Genomic DNA, 16929 nt, shown 5'->3' with positions numbered 1-16929 from the left:
AGGACCCTGGGATCATGACCTGAGCTGAAGGCAGAGGCTTTAACCCACTGAGCCACCCAGGCGCCCCCCTGTTTCTTATTAATAGTTACACACTACACTGCAAGCTCCAGGAGAGCCAGAAATTCACGTATTCAACATTAAATCCTCAGCACATAGAATAGCGCCTGACAAATATGAGGCATTGAGTGAAAATCTCCTGAATGAAATGAGTTTTGCTTCGGGGGTACAGGTCCGTGAATCATCAGTCTTACACAATTCACAGCACTCACCATAGCACATAACCTCCCCAATGTCCATAACCCTGCCATCCTGTGAAATTAGTTTTTTAAAAATAAACATTACAGGGCGCCTGGGTGGCTGAGTTGGTTAAGCGTCTGCCTTCCACTCAGGTCATGATCCCAGTCCTAGGATCGATGGAGCCCTACAGTCTTCTGGCTCCCTGCTCAGTGGGGAGTCTGCTTCTCCCTCTGCCCCTCACCCTGCTTTCATGCTCTCTCTCTTACTCTCTCCCCACCAAAAATAAAATCTTTAAAAAATAAATAAATAAAAATAAATGTTACACAAGGAAAGACTTGTTTTTATTTTTTAACCTTTGCAATCCAAAAATTGTTTCTCAGGATCCACCGGATATAGTCTAAGCCTCACAGAACAGTGTGACTTAAAAACTGCACTATATTTGGGAGGAAAAAAAAATTTCCTAAAAAAAAAAAAAAAAGACCCCTGAATCACAGTATACATACAGCCTTAAATATGACACTGTTGAGATGTTTCAAAATACCAATAATTATTTTAAAAACCTATACTAGGAACGCCCGAGTGGCTTAGTCAGTTAAGCCGCTGCCTTCAGCTTAGGTCATGATCCCAGGGTTCTGGGATCAAGTCCCGCATCAGGCTCCGTGCTTGGCAGGGAGCCTGCTTCTCTCTCTGCCTCTGCTTGCCACTCTGCCTGCTTATGCTTTCTCTCTCTCTGACAAATAAATAAATAAACAAACAAAATCTTAAAAAAAAAAAACAAACCCACAATAATTCCTCAAAAAATTAAACACAGAATTACCATACGATTTACCAATTTCACTTCTGGCTATTAAAAATTGAAAACAGGGACTCAAACAGCTACTTGTACTTGTACTCCCATCTTCATAGCAGCATTATTGACAATAGTCAAAAGGTGGACATAAACTAAGTATCCATCAGACAGATAAATGGATGAACAAAATGGTATTTAACATATAATTCAGGCTTTAAAAGAAATTCTGATACAACAATGTGAATGCACTTAAAGCCATAGAACCGTACTTAAAACTGGTTAAAATGGTTAAATGTTATGAAATATATTTATGTACATTTTAATGTTATATATATATATAAAATACACACACACACACACATTTAGCCACAATTTAAAAAAAAATATTTTACTTATTCTTTTGAGAGAGAGAGCACAAACAGGGGGAGAGGGAGAAGGAGAAGCAGGCTCCCTGCTGATCAGAGAGCCCAATGCGCAGCTTGATCCCAGGACCCTGAGATCATGACCTGAGCCGAAAGCGGATGCCTAATGGACTGAGTTAACCAGGTGCCCCTTTTAATCGCAATTTTAAAAAGGTAAGTGAGGAAAATCTCCATTAAAACAGACAGGAGGGGCACCTGGGTGGCTCAGTGGGTTAAAGCCTCTGCCTTCGGCTCAGGTCATGATCCCAGGGTCCTGGGATCGAGCCCCACATCAGGATCTCTGCTCAGCAGGGAGCCTGCTACCTCCTCTCTCTCTGCCTGCCTCTCTGCCTACTTGTGATCTCTGTCTGTCAAATAAATAAATAAAATCTTTAAAAAAATAAAAAAACAGACAGGAAAACAATGTCTTTCTTTCCTTTACATTCTTTTAATGACTATAGTGGGAGTATCTTACAAGAGGACCATACAGTTTACAAAGTGTTTTTCACACAGGAATTCATTTTATTCTCTCATCAAGTCTTCAACGTTGACAGGACAGGCTTCATTCTCTGATCCCTGATTGAGGCAAGGGAGGCAGAAAGGTGAAGTGACTTATCCAAAGTAAAACATATTGTAAAATGGCAAAGCCAAACAAAACTAGATCCTAGGCATTCCCATCTTTAATCTACTGTTCTGTCTCAATAAGAAAGCATCTCAAGTCTTCAGCCCTATACTAACCTTTCCTAAGAGAACAATCATGTCTTCTTTAAACTTCCCTATGTCTACAGGACACTATTCTTGTTACTCAAATTTGAAATTGCTGAAGTTTCTATTTCACCACTCAATTAAGATTAAAGAACAGATCTTAAACTAATCTCCAGTGTTCTGCACTATTGGTGAATAATAAAAAGTTTCTGGATTGTGGATTATACTCTATAAATATCAACCACCTCTACTGAATATCCTCCTGTTTTCACTCCTTACTATTAGCTTGTTTTTTCCTCCTTTGCAGAAGATACTTCTACAATTAAAAAAATAGAAGAGAATAGTAAAACAATCTGCGTCCATCACTAAGTTTTAATAATTACTAATCTGTGGCAGTCCTGTATCACTATATCCCAATTCACTCTCTACCCAATCCCTCTGGATTATTTGAAGCAAACGTTAGATAGCATACGTTATTCACCTGTAAATATTTCTTTATACAACTCTAAGAGAAAAGGACAACTATATTACCTTTATTACATCTGAAGTAATGAACAGTAATTCCGTAACACCAACTGCCCACATAGTGTTCACATTCCCCCAACTGTTTACTTTTTTTGGTTTGTTTGACTCAGGATCCAAATAAGGTCTATACACTGTGACTGCACGACCATGTCTCTTCAAGAGGTTCCTTCATGACCCATTCTTTTTTTCCTCTTGCAATGGTCTTTGTTGTTGTTGAAAAAGTCAGATTATCTGGTAGTTTCCCACAATGTGGATTTTGCCAAACGCATCACCATGATGTAGTTTAATATGCTCCTCTGGCCCCTGTATTTACTGTAATTCATAGAATTAGTGACTTGATCAGATTCTGGATCATTTTCATACTTTTTAAAGTTTATTTTGCCAATACTGCTTCACAGATGGTAATTCCAACAATAGGTACAAAATGTCTACCTCTAAGTTTGCGATATTAACAATTATCAATGACCACCAACTAAGGTCATTAATTAGGAGTTGCAACATGGTGATATTGTATCTTCCCTTCTTTACTCACTAGCTGGAAATTTTCTGAAAGAGTAACTCATCAACCATTCACTTTTCTGATACGTAATTTGTGTAGAAAAGGCAGAATAAATGAATGATTCCTTACTTTTATTTCCTCATTTTCAAAACAATGAACTTTGCAGCATTTTCTAATAATGACCAGCAAGTTTAAAAGAATGTTACGGATTTATGAATTTAAATGTGTTTAATGGATTTCAATCCTTTGCAGTTATCCTTACTGAGGCTCACACTGTCATGTATTTGGACAGTGGAAACTTACTCAAATTGGCTCCTGAGACCTTATGACACAATCTTACTGTCTCTGATAGCTTCTTTGCTTTCTGGGGTTACATCTTGTATTTTTCTTGCCTTAAACATGGAATCAACCACCTCTTTATTTATTTATTTATTTTTTAGATTTTATTTATTTATTTGAGATAGAGAAAGGACAGAGCAGGGGGGATGGGCAGCAGAGGTAGAAGCAGTCTCCCTGCTGACAGGGAGCCCAACGTGCGGCTGGATCCCAGGACCCTGGAATCAAGACCCTAGCAGAACACAGATGCTTAACCAACTGAGCCACCCAGGTGACCCTCATCCATCTCTTTAAAGAAGCTCTAATTTCTTTCAGTGGGAAATGGTATTTAGAAACCACAATCTGGTTGCTATGAGAGTTAAGTGCCTTTTTAGTACACAGAGAGATAATTTTTTTTTTTTTTAAGATTTTATTTATTTTTCAGCGACAGAGGGAGAGCGAGCAAGCACAGGCAGACAGAGGCAGAGGGAGAAGCAGGCTCCCCACCGAGCAAGGAGCCCGATGTGGGACTCGATCCCAGGACGCTGGGATCATGACCTGAGCCGAAGGCAGCCGCTTAACCAACTGAGCCACCCAGGCGTCCCGCAGAGAGATAATTTTATACACACATCTACACAAGCATGTACATATATACAAACAAATACATGACTTTATGCTGATGCTTCCAACACATTTCAAATTCCTATGGTTATTACTTAATCTCATTGATCCTTCATCTGTTTCTCCTCTCTTACATGCCAAAACTCTATTCTCAATGTTGCCTACATGACAGTTCATTTACTTTATCTCACAGTATACATGCAACAGCTGAGAATGAAAATGTCAGTACTATCTACCATCAACAATATGATAAAGAAAACCATTTTATGTGTATTTTTTTGCAACTCTTTCTACCCTTAGGATATTACCCAACTCAAAATATCCTACAAATTATCATGTATGTCAGTCACGTGGAGTAGTTTATTCTGTGTATCACTAGCTGGAAAAACACTTGGAAAGTTTTGTTACCTTTGATTTTCAGGCATTACATTTTCAACTGTTACATAATTCTGTAAAATACTTAGATGGATTTAAAGTCAAAACCACAGAACAACATATATTCAAGGAAGACTAGATGCTCTCCCTGTCTAAGTTCACCCCTCCTTGCCCCTTAGTTAACTTTATTAATACTTCTTTCCCCTCCCTAAATGTAAGAGTTCTTGGTCAGACTTGAAAACACTCTAAAACAGGTCCTTGGCAACCTTCAAATTATGCATGATGACCCTGATATCCTTTTCAACATAATCTTGGGACCAGATGGGCATATATAAAAAGTCACCTTTACTAATACTTCTATATAATACCCCAAATTCCCTCTTTTTTGGCTATGATCTGAATGGCTCCCTAACAGAAGCAATAATGAAATTAGCTAGTAACTTCCTTCTCCTATCTCTCTACTCCAGCATCTAATTTTAAGTAATATATGTTTAATTATAGTTAAACCTATGAGACAATTACGGAGTTTATTCTACTTTTTATATATTCTCCCCATATTTTTGATAATTAAACTTTATCTACAGAATTAAACTACTGAGTGTTACACACTATCCTGTCTTTCAATCTTAGTTTCATCATTAAAAAATATATTTAATGTCCATTACCAGTTTCAAAGTGTTATTCAGAATACAGGTCCACAATCCCTTATCAGGTAGAAACCTCCGGAGCTAGATAGGTTCTAAAATTCAGATTTTTTCCCTCCTCTTTCTTTTCTAAGAAAGTAATATGGTATGTGGATTATTTACTGTAATTATGTAAATCCCCAGTTAGGTTTAGCATAGCACCCCATAATCTAACAAATTGACATTTTACAGTAAAGTGTATTAAATATTTAAACTAAGCTATGTTCGTTTACATGAGGTTTTGTTGCCAAATGAATTCAGGTCATTTCAGTGTTTGCCATCAAATGAGTCTCCCTAAAAAATGGTTTTCAGAACTTTTGGAAATTCAAATTATAAGTAAGAGTGTGGATCTGTAGCTACTAGCTCAAGATCATATACTAAAAATAGTATTTCCCCTACCCAATCACCACCAAAAAAGTCAAGCCAGAAAACATTTTTATATATGTTAAATGAAGATATCTTTTTTTTTTGTATGGCTAACACGTACGTTATATTAAATTTCAGATATACAACATACTGAATTGACAATTCTTTACATTACCCAATGTGTGATAAGTGTAGTTATCATGAAGATATCTTTTTAAATGACATTTTTCTTTTTTTTTTTTTAAAAGATTTTTTATTTATTATTTGACAGACAGAGATCACAAGTAGGCACAGAGGCAGGCAGAGACAGAGAAAGAGGGAAGCAGACTCCCTCCTGAGCAGAGAGCCTGACGGGGCGCTAGATCCCAGGACCCTGGGATCATGACTTGAGCCGAAAGCAGAGGCTTAACCCACTGAGCCACCCAGGGGCCCCTAAAATGGCATTTTTCTATAAAATTCCATGGCATTACTGCAAATAGAGATTACTTGTTAGAATTTTGCTTAGGAGAATCTTATTAAGTCCATGTGGGCTTTTCTAATATAACCTATTGTAATTCAAAACAGCTGTCAGTCCCCTGCTGATACTTTTATTTCCTATTAAAAATGCATTCTTAAAAGAATATAAAAGTACATCACATTCCACTAATCTATGCAACATTCTTTTAAGTGTAACCATTAGAATTTTTAAACCAGAAATTGAGGGAAAGAATGCAAAGAAACGAGGAGATGAGCCTGGTTCTTAGAACTTTGGCTCTACTACAGTCATAGCTTAACTTTGGCATGGGAGGTATTTATGTTTTTGATAATAAAATGAAACTATATATTCTTAGTGTTCCCTTAATATTTCTAGTTATGAAATACTTCTGAAGTAAAATGCCTACTTTATAAATGTATATCACGCATGGTCCAAAATTTGTTATCTCTTAGCTGTTTAAATGATTTAAAAAAGATAATCTCTGAGGAATCATGAACAACCTAGGAATAGTCACAATTGAAATCTCATAGATCGTAGGTTAAGAAAATCTAAACCAGTAAAATAATCATCAAGAGATATTCAATTATTAAAAATAATTTTTAAATGTAGCTACAGTAGTCTCCCCTTACCCATGAGTTCACCTTCCACAGTGTGTACTGTCAGAAGGTAAACGGTAGTTTAATGCTGTGTCACAATGCCTATGGTCACTCACCCCACTTCATCTCATCAAACGGGCATTTATTTTATCATCTCACATCATTACAAAAAGGACTGTCAGTACAGTACAGTAAAGTATTTTGAGAGGGGCGCCTGGGTGGCTCAGTTGGTTAGGCATCTGCCTTTGCCTCAGGTAATGATCCCAGTGTCCTGGGGTGGAGTCCTGTATCAGGCTCCCTGTGTGACTGCTGGGAGCCTGCTTCTTCCTCTCACAGTGACCTCTGTTCTCACTCTGCACAAGCACACTCTCTCAAATAAATACATAAATAAATCTTTTAAAAAAAGCTATTTTGAGAGGGAGGGACCACATTCACATAAATGTTATTGCATTATACTGTTAGAATTGTTGTTGTTAATTGTTGTTGATCACGCCCTGCCCTTTTGGCTAATCAAGTATATTATTATTGTTCATCTCTTAGTGTGCCTAATTTGTAAATTAAACTTCATTCCAGGTATGTATATATAGGATAAAACTTAGTATATATAGTGTTCAATACTATCTGCACTTTCAGGCAGCCACCTAGAGTCTGGGAACATATCCCCTGTGGACAAGGTGTGGTGGGGGGGGACGCTACTGTAACTACAAATTACTATGGTGAAGGTGAAGTTAATTTATTTGACTCAAGTCAACAAATGGTGAAGTATACTGAGACAGGAATTATAACTCTCCTTTCCCATCCTTCCTCTTCTGTCAGACTTTATTGTTGAAGCATGTGACAGAACTATGACTTTGTAATTAAGGTTATAATGAGAATTCTCTGTCACAAGCTATTACTAACATTTGCTACAATTCATCTAGTTCTGCCACAAAGCTTTTTTTTTTTTTTTTTTTGCTTACCAGAAAATTCTCATGTATAGTCTCAAGCAAGCAAGAAATATTTTGGGAAAGTCTGAAGACAAGAATAATTAGGTCTTATGAGGCATATTATGGAATTTTTCCCTAAGAACAATTCACAAATAAACCCCAGATAAAACAGACCTGAATATACTTTCAAAATATAGGGGGGAAAATACACATATTATACTTAAAGTTAGTTCTGGCACTCAAGTCTCCTAAAAAAAAGGAAGGAAGGAAGGAAGTGCACAGTAACAACACAATTCATTATTGCTCCTTCCAGAACTCCAACATTAGTCTTTTCATAAAATTTTAGGGATTGTGGCCAGAGAAGACTGTCAAACTTTTTACCCAAGTGAACATTTTTAGAAAATAATTAAGGAAAAATAACACTTTGTGTATCTAGTCCAACTGATTTATCCATTTCCCTTTAGTTTAAAGACAGTAACATATCTCATATTTAGTTAAAGATTGTTTACAAAACCCCTTTTCATGTTATTTCATCCTAACAACTCATTGCTGAGTTATGAATGGAGCAGAGACTGTGCTTCATCCTGTAGGCTTTGGCTCAAAGTGCATGGAGTTATGTGGAGGAGTCAGGCGTACAAGCAAGTGATTATAGTGGAGTGCAACAGGGCTAGACGAGTAAGCCAGAATACTAAGGGAGTGAGAGTATGACTATTGGTAAAGGTCATATTTGAACTGGGTCTTGAAGAATAAACATGACTGCATCAATAAGGAGATTTTTGATGGCAAATAACTCCAAAGAAATGGCTTCAACATTTACCTGTCAGGTGACGAAATCCCATGGAAGAGAAAGCCACAGGCCCCGGTACGGTATGTCTAAAATGATGTTATCATGGACCTACGTTCATTTTCTCTGATCTACCATCTTCCAGGCATGCTTCGTCATCCCTTGTGGTCACAAGACAGTTGCCAGCGGCAACTGGGGTCATCTATTTTCTTGCTCACATAAAATAAGGGAAAAAGTCCTTTCCCCCAGAAATAGAATGTCTCCATCCCTTCAATCTGACTGGGACAAATAACAGTTTACAGGGAAATGCCTTGAGCTGACTGGTTTGGAGTAATCAAAATCTACCCCTGAAGTGGGCGATGAATCATCTTCTCAGAGTCTCCTGGATAACAGAGAGAAAGAACTCCAAGCACTGGGATAAACACATGAAAAACAGAAGCACAGGAAACAAGAAACAGCTTGGTATGGCTGGAGTGATGGGAAATCTAAGGTTGGAGATGGCCTACAAACTCTCCTGAGTGTGGACTTCATCCCATAAGCGATGGGAAATTAATACAGGTTTTTAAAGTAGGGAGATAACATGCCCAAATTGGTTTTTTTTTTTTTTTTTAGAAACATAAATGTGGTAGCAATATAGAGAATAGAGAAGGAAAGGGAGAGTAGAAGAACAAACGGCAGCGACATGACTGGTAGGGAGTTCAATAATCAGTTCACACTGGGAACAAAGTGGTAACAGGAAGGGAAAGAATTGAAGAGCAAACACAAAATGGCAAAGCTGCTTTGTAAAACATTGAATATATACAGGTAACACACACACGCACGCACACGCACAGAGGAGGAAAATTAAGCCCCAGACAGATTAAATGGCTTGCTTAAAATCACAAACCCATAAACACTAGTCAGAATCTCAATGGAGGTCTGATTCCCATCCAATGTTCTATCTAAAAGCCCAACAACGCTCAAAAGCTTTTTTGAATCCTGTGATGTAAAGGATGCTCTATGTATTGGATTAAAGTGATTCCTATTTATTCCAACCTTAATATAATTCAGTATCAATTTACACAACAGTATATTATACATTTTGAAGTTTCTATGTTATTTGAGATAGGATGTTGTGAAAATTCTATTTGCAATGTCAAATTTACAGCCTGTCAAAATTCAAATTAAAAAAAAAGATTCTAAAAACCACTGCAGTTTGCATTAAAAGAATTTTTAATTTGTTTTGCAAATAAATTAGGTACTGAATATTTGAAATGCATTATAAATCTGAGGTCAACAGGGACCTGAAAAGTTTCTTCCAAGTTATGCCTCCCTTTGAAATTTTGGATTCTGATAACCAACTTCCACTATCATCAACTTGAAAGATGTTGCCTCACTTTTAAAGACACTTGTTTTAGAGGATCTAAACTGGGTGGCTCAGTCATTAAGTATCTGCCTTCGACTCTGATAACCAAATTCCACTATCATCAACTTGAAAGATGTTGCCTCACTTTTAAAGACACTTGTTTTAGAGGATCTAAACTGGGTGGCTCAGTCATTAAGCATCTGCCTTCGACTCAGGTCATGATCCTAGGGTCCTGGGATCAAGCCCTACACTGGGCTCCCAGCTCATCAGGGAGTCTGCTTCTCCCTCTCCCTCTGCTCCTCTCCCCTGCTTGCACACACTTTCTCTCTCTCTCTCTCTGGCAAAGAAATAAAGGCTTAAAAAAAAAAAAAAAAACCCTTTTAAAAAAAAAAAAAAAAGAAAAAGTCACTTGCCTGTTTGTTTTTACAGCAGTAAAGTCTGATTTTGTTTTGTTACCATTGTACCAAGACTGGGTTAACAGCAAAGATGGTTTAAAATAAAATAAAAACCGGAGCCTGGGTGGCTCAGTCAGCTGAGTGTCTGCCTTTGGCTTGGGTCATGATCCTAGGTTCCTGGGTCTGGGTCTCCGCTTGGTGGAGAGCCTGCTTCTCCCTCTCCCTTTGCCTGCTGCTCCCCCTGCTTGTTCTCTCTCTCTCTGTGTCAAATAAATAAATAAAATCTTAAAAAAAAAATGCTTTTCCATTAAAAAATTATAAGCAATATAGTTTTTAGCTTATTGGCTTAAATCTTAAGTCTTCTGCTTCTGAATTAATGAATAACTGTAGGGAGCACCTGTGTGCCTGGCACTATGCTAGATGTTGGGAATACAGCTGTGAACAAAATTATACTACAGTTATTCAAGCATGTATTTGTATAATTATTTGATTAATGTCAGTCTTCCCTACTGAATTAACCATAGTACTATTTTTCTTCAGGCAAAACATGACTGCAAATGTACACAGAGGATGCCTAAAACATCAACTGGGCATTAACATGTTACTTTGCCAATGACAGCCGAATTTTCCCTGTCACTAGGCTACAGACACTCTCAGCACCCATAACTGAGTTTTTTTTTTCTTTCATTGAAACATACCTTCTAAAACACTAAGCAAACCAGTAATATAAGGTAACAATTTCAACATAATAAAGGAAAACCCACAGTGATCATCATACTAAACGGTCAAAGACTGAAAAGTATTTCCTCTAAGATCAGGACAAGACAAGGGTGTATAGTTTCACCATTTGTATTCAATATAGTACTGGAAGTCCTAGGCAGAACAATTAGGCAAGGAAAATATCTGAATGCCTTTGAATGCCTCAAATCAGAAGGAAGAAGTGAATTTTGTATGTATGATCACACACACACACACACACACACACACACACACATTAGAATAAATGCTTTCAGTAAAGCTGCAAGATAAAAAATTAACACACAAAAATGAGCTGTGTACATTAACAATGAACAATCCAAAAAGGAAATTAAGAGATCAATCCTATTGGTGATAGTATTAAAAAAATAAAATAGGAATAAACTTAACCAAGGAGATGAAAGATTTTTACACTGAAAGCCACAAAATGTTGTGGGAAGACATCAAAGATATAAAAATACAAATAAATTTTAAGATATCTGGTGTTTATGAACTGTAAGACCTAATATGTCAAAACTGCTTCAGTTTACAGATTCAATGAAATCCCTATTAAAAAAATCCTAATGTCATTTTTTTGTTTTTACAAAAATTGAAAAATCCACCCTGACATTCATTTGGAATCTCAAAGGACCACAGACAGCCCAAACAGTCTTGAATTAGAACAACGCTGGAGGTCTCACACTTCCAGATTTCAAAAATTACTATAAAGCTACAGTAATCAAAACAATGTGATACTGGCATAAAGAGACTCACAGACCAATAGAATAGAGAGTTCAGAAATAAACCCTTGGATGGTATAATCAAGTCATTTTCAGTAAGGATGCCAAAGCCATTCAACGGAAAAACACAGTCTTTTCAACAAATGGTGCTGGGGAAATACTGGATATTTGCATGCAAAGACCTAAACATGAGAGTTTTTTTGGGGGGGTGGGGGGGGAAGCTTCCTATTCTTTGGATTTGGCAATGATTTCTTGGATTTAACACCAAAACGTAAGTAACAACAACCAAAAAACTATATAAATTGGACTTGATTAAAATTAAAAACTTATGTGCATCGAAGGCCACTCAATAGAGTGAAAAGGTAATACACGGAAGGGCAGATAATATTTGCAAATCCTACATCTGATAAGGGATTGATATCCAGAATATATAAGGAATTCTACAACTCAACAACAAAAAAGCAAACTAGATTAAAAAATGGTAAAAGATCTTTTTTTTTTTTGGTAAAAGATCTTAATAGTGGGGTGCCTGGGTAACTCAGTCAGTTAAGCATCTGACTCCAGGTCAGTTCATGAACCCAGGGTCCTGGGATTGAGCCCTTCATCGCCCCACACTGGGCTCCCTGCTTGGTGGGGAGATTACTTCTCCCTCTCCATCGCTGTTCTCCCTGCCTGTGCTCTCTTGCTCTCCCTGTCAAATAAATAAATAAATAAAATCTTAAAAAAAATTAATAGATATATCCTTTTTAAAAGTAGAAAAGTTAAGGGGCACCTGGGTGGCTCAGTGGGTTAAAGCCTCTGCCTTCGGCTCAGGTCATGATCCCAGGGTCCTGGGATCGAGCCCCACATCAGGCTCTCTGCTCCGCGGGAAGCCTGCTTTCTCCTCTCTCTCTCTGCCTGCCTCTCTGCCTACTTGTGATCTCTGTCAAGTAAATAAATAAAATCTTTAAAAAAAAAAAAGTAGAAAAGTTAAAAAGACTACTACAATATGGCATGAGACATTATGTAATTAATGGTTAATGAATATTTGAAGAACCTGGAAAATATGCTGCCCTCAGTCACCAGTAATCAGATCCTTGAAGTATTTGTTCAATCATTTCATGTGTTTGTGCAAGTCCTGGGCACAATGAACTGAGCAAGACACACAATAGTCCAAACACTTCACTAATCTGCATGTCTTCCTTGCACAGGAGCCAACTCTGTATCACTCCAATTTCAATATATGTGCTGCTGAAACAAGCACAACAGATACCTATCCAAAGAATATATACAAAAGGCTGATAGGTACAATAAGAGATCATTAAACATTAGGGAAATACAAATCAAAACTACAGTGGGGGCACCTGGCTGGCTCAGTCTGTGGAGCATGTGGCTTGTCGTGAGTTCGGAATCTGAGCCCCATGCTGGGTGTAGCAATTACTTAAAAAATTAAGTTAAAAAAAAAAGTACAATGATAAACTACTTCACATCCATGTGGATGGCTATTATCAAAAAAACCAGAAAATAATAAGTGTTGGTGAGAATGTGGAAAAATTGGAGCCCTTGTGCATTGCTGGTGGGAATGTAAAATTTGCGGGGGTATATACCCCAAAGAAATGAAAGCGCAGGCTCAAACAAACATTTGTAAACTCATATTCATAGGACCATTATTCATAACAGCCAAAAGGTGGAAGAAAACCAAGTATCCACTGACAGATTAACGAACAAAAATGGATGTACATACATACATACAATGAAATAGTATTCAGTGTTAAGAATGAAGGAAATTCTGACAAATGCTACAATATGAACGAACCTTGAAAACATCATGCCAGTCACAAAAGGATAAATATTGTATGATTCCACTTACATGAGGTACCTAGAGTAGTCAAATTCATACAGACAAAAAGTAGATTATGATTGCCAGGGGCTTCGGGGTAACGGAAATGGGGGGGTTAGCGTTTAACAGGTGTAGAGTTTCGGTGGGTGGAAATGAAGATGGTGATGGCTGCACAGCAATGTGGATGTATGTACTTAATGCCACAGAACTGTACACTGAAAACCGGTTAAAATGTCAAATTTTATGTTTATGTATACTTTACCACAATAAAAACAACACCACCTGCCATGCATCCTTCCTAGCGACTCTATCCCTAACCTACGTTCTCATCTCTTCATATTTAGATAACTGCAACAGCCACCGTCATCGCTGGTTTGTTCCATTCTTTCCTCATTCAAACTCAACCTGTAGATCACTGACAGGTTCATCCTGATGCTAATACTAATACCTGGCTTCCAGCATTACAAAGGCTCCCCATATCTTGCCCAAGAAGATGAAAATCCCAATCTCCTCATTCTAGTACTCAAGCCCTTCCAGACAGGTATCCTTCCAACCGTGTGATTTGTTTTCATTTTAGTCTCCCAAATCCAGTTGCCAGCTCATCCTAGTTTCCCTCCTTTCTCCTCCCCCAAAGCCAATCTCCACATCATATTCTCGCTTTTCCCTCACAGTACTTGCTCTAGTATCTGTAAATCTAAACCTTCATAGGCTAGCTCAAGTCCCAAGTGTTCCAGGAAGTTCTTTAGACTCCTAAGGCCTCACTCTCTCCCTCTAACCAGAACATCTATAGCATTCTTTGTATTCATAGAATGTACTAGATTGTCTCCTAGACTCCTAAGGGTACATCTTATCTTTCCCGAGGGCAAGGTCTACATATTACACTTCTTTGTTTTCTTCTCTCAAAACTAATAGAATGCAAAATGCAAACCAGATTTTCCATAATCACCAGGGTAACTGAACACAAGGTACAACTTTGATATGTGAGGTTTCACTGACTAGAACATGATCAGAATATTTGACATTATTGCATTTCTGAAGGTTAATCTGTGACACACAACAAAGAAAACTGCTGTAATTCAACAATACATGGAAACTAGGCGGTATAACCTAGCAAACCCAGGTGTTTTAGATCTTGAAAATCTGAGTCTGATACAAACTTGTTTAAATGCTGGTATTGGGACACCGAACAGTAGAACAGTTAGGCTTTGTGGGACAGAATATTGACTTATGTATGGGTTTTACCCAATGCATGTAAGAATGCACCCAATGTAATTGGGTGCAAATATAGCTACAGGCCCATGAAAACTCAAAATGAAATGTCAGTTTTCTTAAGTTCAGGGTAGGAAAAAAAAAAACCTCATCAGGTACTTGTGGTAACTGAGGGTCACGGTCAGAATCAGCATGAGGCACTTTCTCATTTCTGCTTTCAACTTTATCTCACAAAGACCTAGGGATGGGCACCAGCACTGATGAAGAATTCAATCAATGAAGAGTAAGAGGCTCAGGAAGAGTAGTGAAAAGGGCTCTAAATGGGGGCGGAGGGAGGCCCAGATCCTAGTTTTGGCCCAATCCCCAGCCAGTTGTGGACTCACAGCCAGTCACTCATCTCCCTGGGCCTACTTTCTCAGCTCTAAAACAAGTCATACCAGATCTCTATAGGCTTTTCTGACTCCAAAATTCCAGGACAAGCTTAATCACAGCCTCTATTAACATGTATGATTCTTGCTATTTCAAATCTTTCTTCCACATTTCCGGAAGAAAGTAATGTATTTCAACAATCTTAAAGAAATGGATGCTATTCAGAGACAAAAGATTCTGGTAGTTGAAAAAAAAATAATTAATTCTGTAAAAATGCCTATTTCCTCATGACAGTAAGATGTTTTGGCAGAAAGAACAGTTCTCTGGTAAAGATAACCAAGACTGCTTTTGTAAATTAGGCCTAATCCAGAGTATTATCTGTGCTGGTATGCGAAGGGGTGCTATTGTAGTTCAAAGCGGAAACAACACTCCCCAGAGCTTCTCCCAAAAGGCGCTGAGAAAGTTCTCATCCTCGGGGTAAGGCTAGTAAACAGCTGTGCAAACGATAAGGCACCGAAAATGCACGCTTTTAGCCATTCAAGTACTCCAAGCACAGACGCTTTTATCAAACACCCCAGGTATTGTCTTCCTCTCAACCTGTCAAAACGCAATCCCAGTTCGATCCCGGAACCGTAACTTACCCGGACGATCTAACTTCTCTCCCCACCGCGAGCAGCCGTCCGCAGGCCTGTTCCCTCCCCTATTCCTGCCGATCGCTCTCACGCCCACCCCGGGGCGGTCGCAGCCCCGCAGCCGGGTAAATACGCGCCTGAGTCTCGGGAGCGGTTTCCCGGCGTCCTGGGAGCGGCGGGTTCCGCCCCTTGGAGCCCGGGGCCGGCCGGGCTGCTGTCGCGGCCACCTCGGGCCGCTCTCCCCGCCCCGAGCGCCACACCTCGCGCCTCTGCCCCCGGGACAACGGCGCACAGTCTAGTCTGCCCCTGGGAGCGCACGGGCACCGGGCGGTCAGCCGCCGCCTCAGCCTCAGACGGACGACTGCCCTCTCCCCGCCGGCGGCCCGGCGCCCCCCGCGGCGTCCCAGCCCCAACCCGGTGCCCCTACCTCCCAGGCACAGCCCCTTCCTTGCCGGGACGCCTCGCGCCGCGCCGGGCACAGCCTCGGCTCCCAGCCTCGGAGACACCGAGGGACACTCACCCCGGAGGCTCCTCCCGCCGCTGCTGCTGCCGCCGCTGGGACCGCGGCCGTCGCCCCCGCCGCCGCCACCAGCACCGCCGTCCGCACCGGCGCCAGCACCCCCGGCCATCCTCTTCCTGCCGCCGCCGCCGCCCTCTCCGCTCCTGTCAGTGGCTCAGGCTCCCGGGCTGCTCCAGGTTCCCCTCGCCGCCATTTTGACTCCTAGAGGGAGCAGGAGGGGCTCGGCTCGGCGCGGCCCTGGGGCGCCTGCGCAGCGCTGCGGAGCCGGCCCGAGCCCCCGCCCGCCCCCGCCGTCGCCGCGCCTACGGTCACGTGGGCCCGCGGCGCGCGCGCGCGCTCCGGGCCGGGCCAGAGAGGCGAGTTCGCGGGGCCCGGGAGCGGTCGTAGCCGAGTGCGCGCGCATTATTTCTTTTCCACGCTGGGGAGCGCTTCGCGGGACGCTCGGGAGTTTGAAGGTCGTTGCAGCATCCTACTTCCTTCGGGGAACTGTGACAAATCATTAAATGTATCACAACGGAATTGTAATAACGTTAGTGGACGATCAGTTCTACCAATTCTTGCTGCCTTTTGGCGGCCGGCATCTTGATCGATCGCACGTATCTTGCATTCTTGTCAAACACAGGACAGCGCTTCGGCGGAAAACTCCTGACAGTCTTGGCGTTTCGGCGGTTTCTAGGCGGCTTATCTTCATCTCTGCCTGGTGCTCTTACAGACAGCACCTTGCTGCTTGCTATAGCAGGTTTAAAACAAAAATCTCAAAGAAACGGAAAAGTTTTCCTCAACAAAATGTCTCCGTAAATGACGAGAATTGTTGAAACCGCACGATCTCTCTGCTTGGATGAGTCAAATCGCCCTTCCCTGGATGCT

General features: G+C 40.3%; 1 protein-coding gene and 1 pseudogene across 2 annotated transcripts in view; both read right to left on the bottom strand.

Moving 5' to 3' along the window:
* Nucleotides 1–16113, bottom strand: part of BTBD7 (BTB domain containing 7) — a 78104-nt gene extending 61991 nt beyond the window's left edge. Inside the window, exon 1 of one of the 2 annotated variants that reach the window (XM_032837304.1) lies at nt 16063–16113. The gene's annotated coding sequence lies outside the window, so the exon portion shown is untranslated. The remainder of the gene's footprint in view (nt 1–16062) is intronic. The other variant, XM_032837303.1, reaches the window with a different exon arrangement.
* LOC116855111 lies at nt 12659–12756 on the bottom strand (annotated as a pseudogene).
* Nucleotides 16114–16929: the final 816 nt, after the last annotated feature.

Source organism: Lontra canadensis, unplaced genomic scaffold (genome assembly GCF_010015895.1).
Source record: "Lontra canadensis isolate GAN:19392208 unplaced genomic scaffold, GSC_riverotter_1.0 scaffold98, whole genome shotgun sequence".
Taxonomy (NCBI): Eukaryota; Metazoa; Chordata; class Mammalia; order Carnivora; family Mustelidae; genus Lontra; species Lontra canadensis.
The sequence above is the reverse complement of the archived record's forward strand: the minus strand, read 5'-3'. Positions and strand labels throughout refer to the sequence as shown.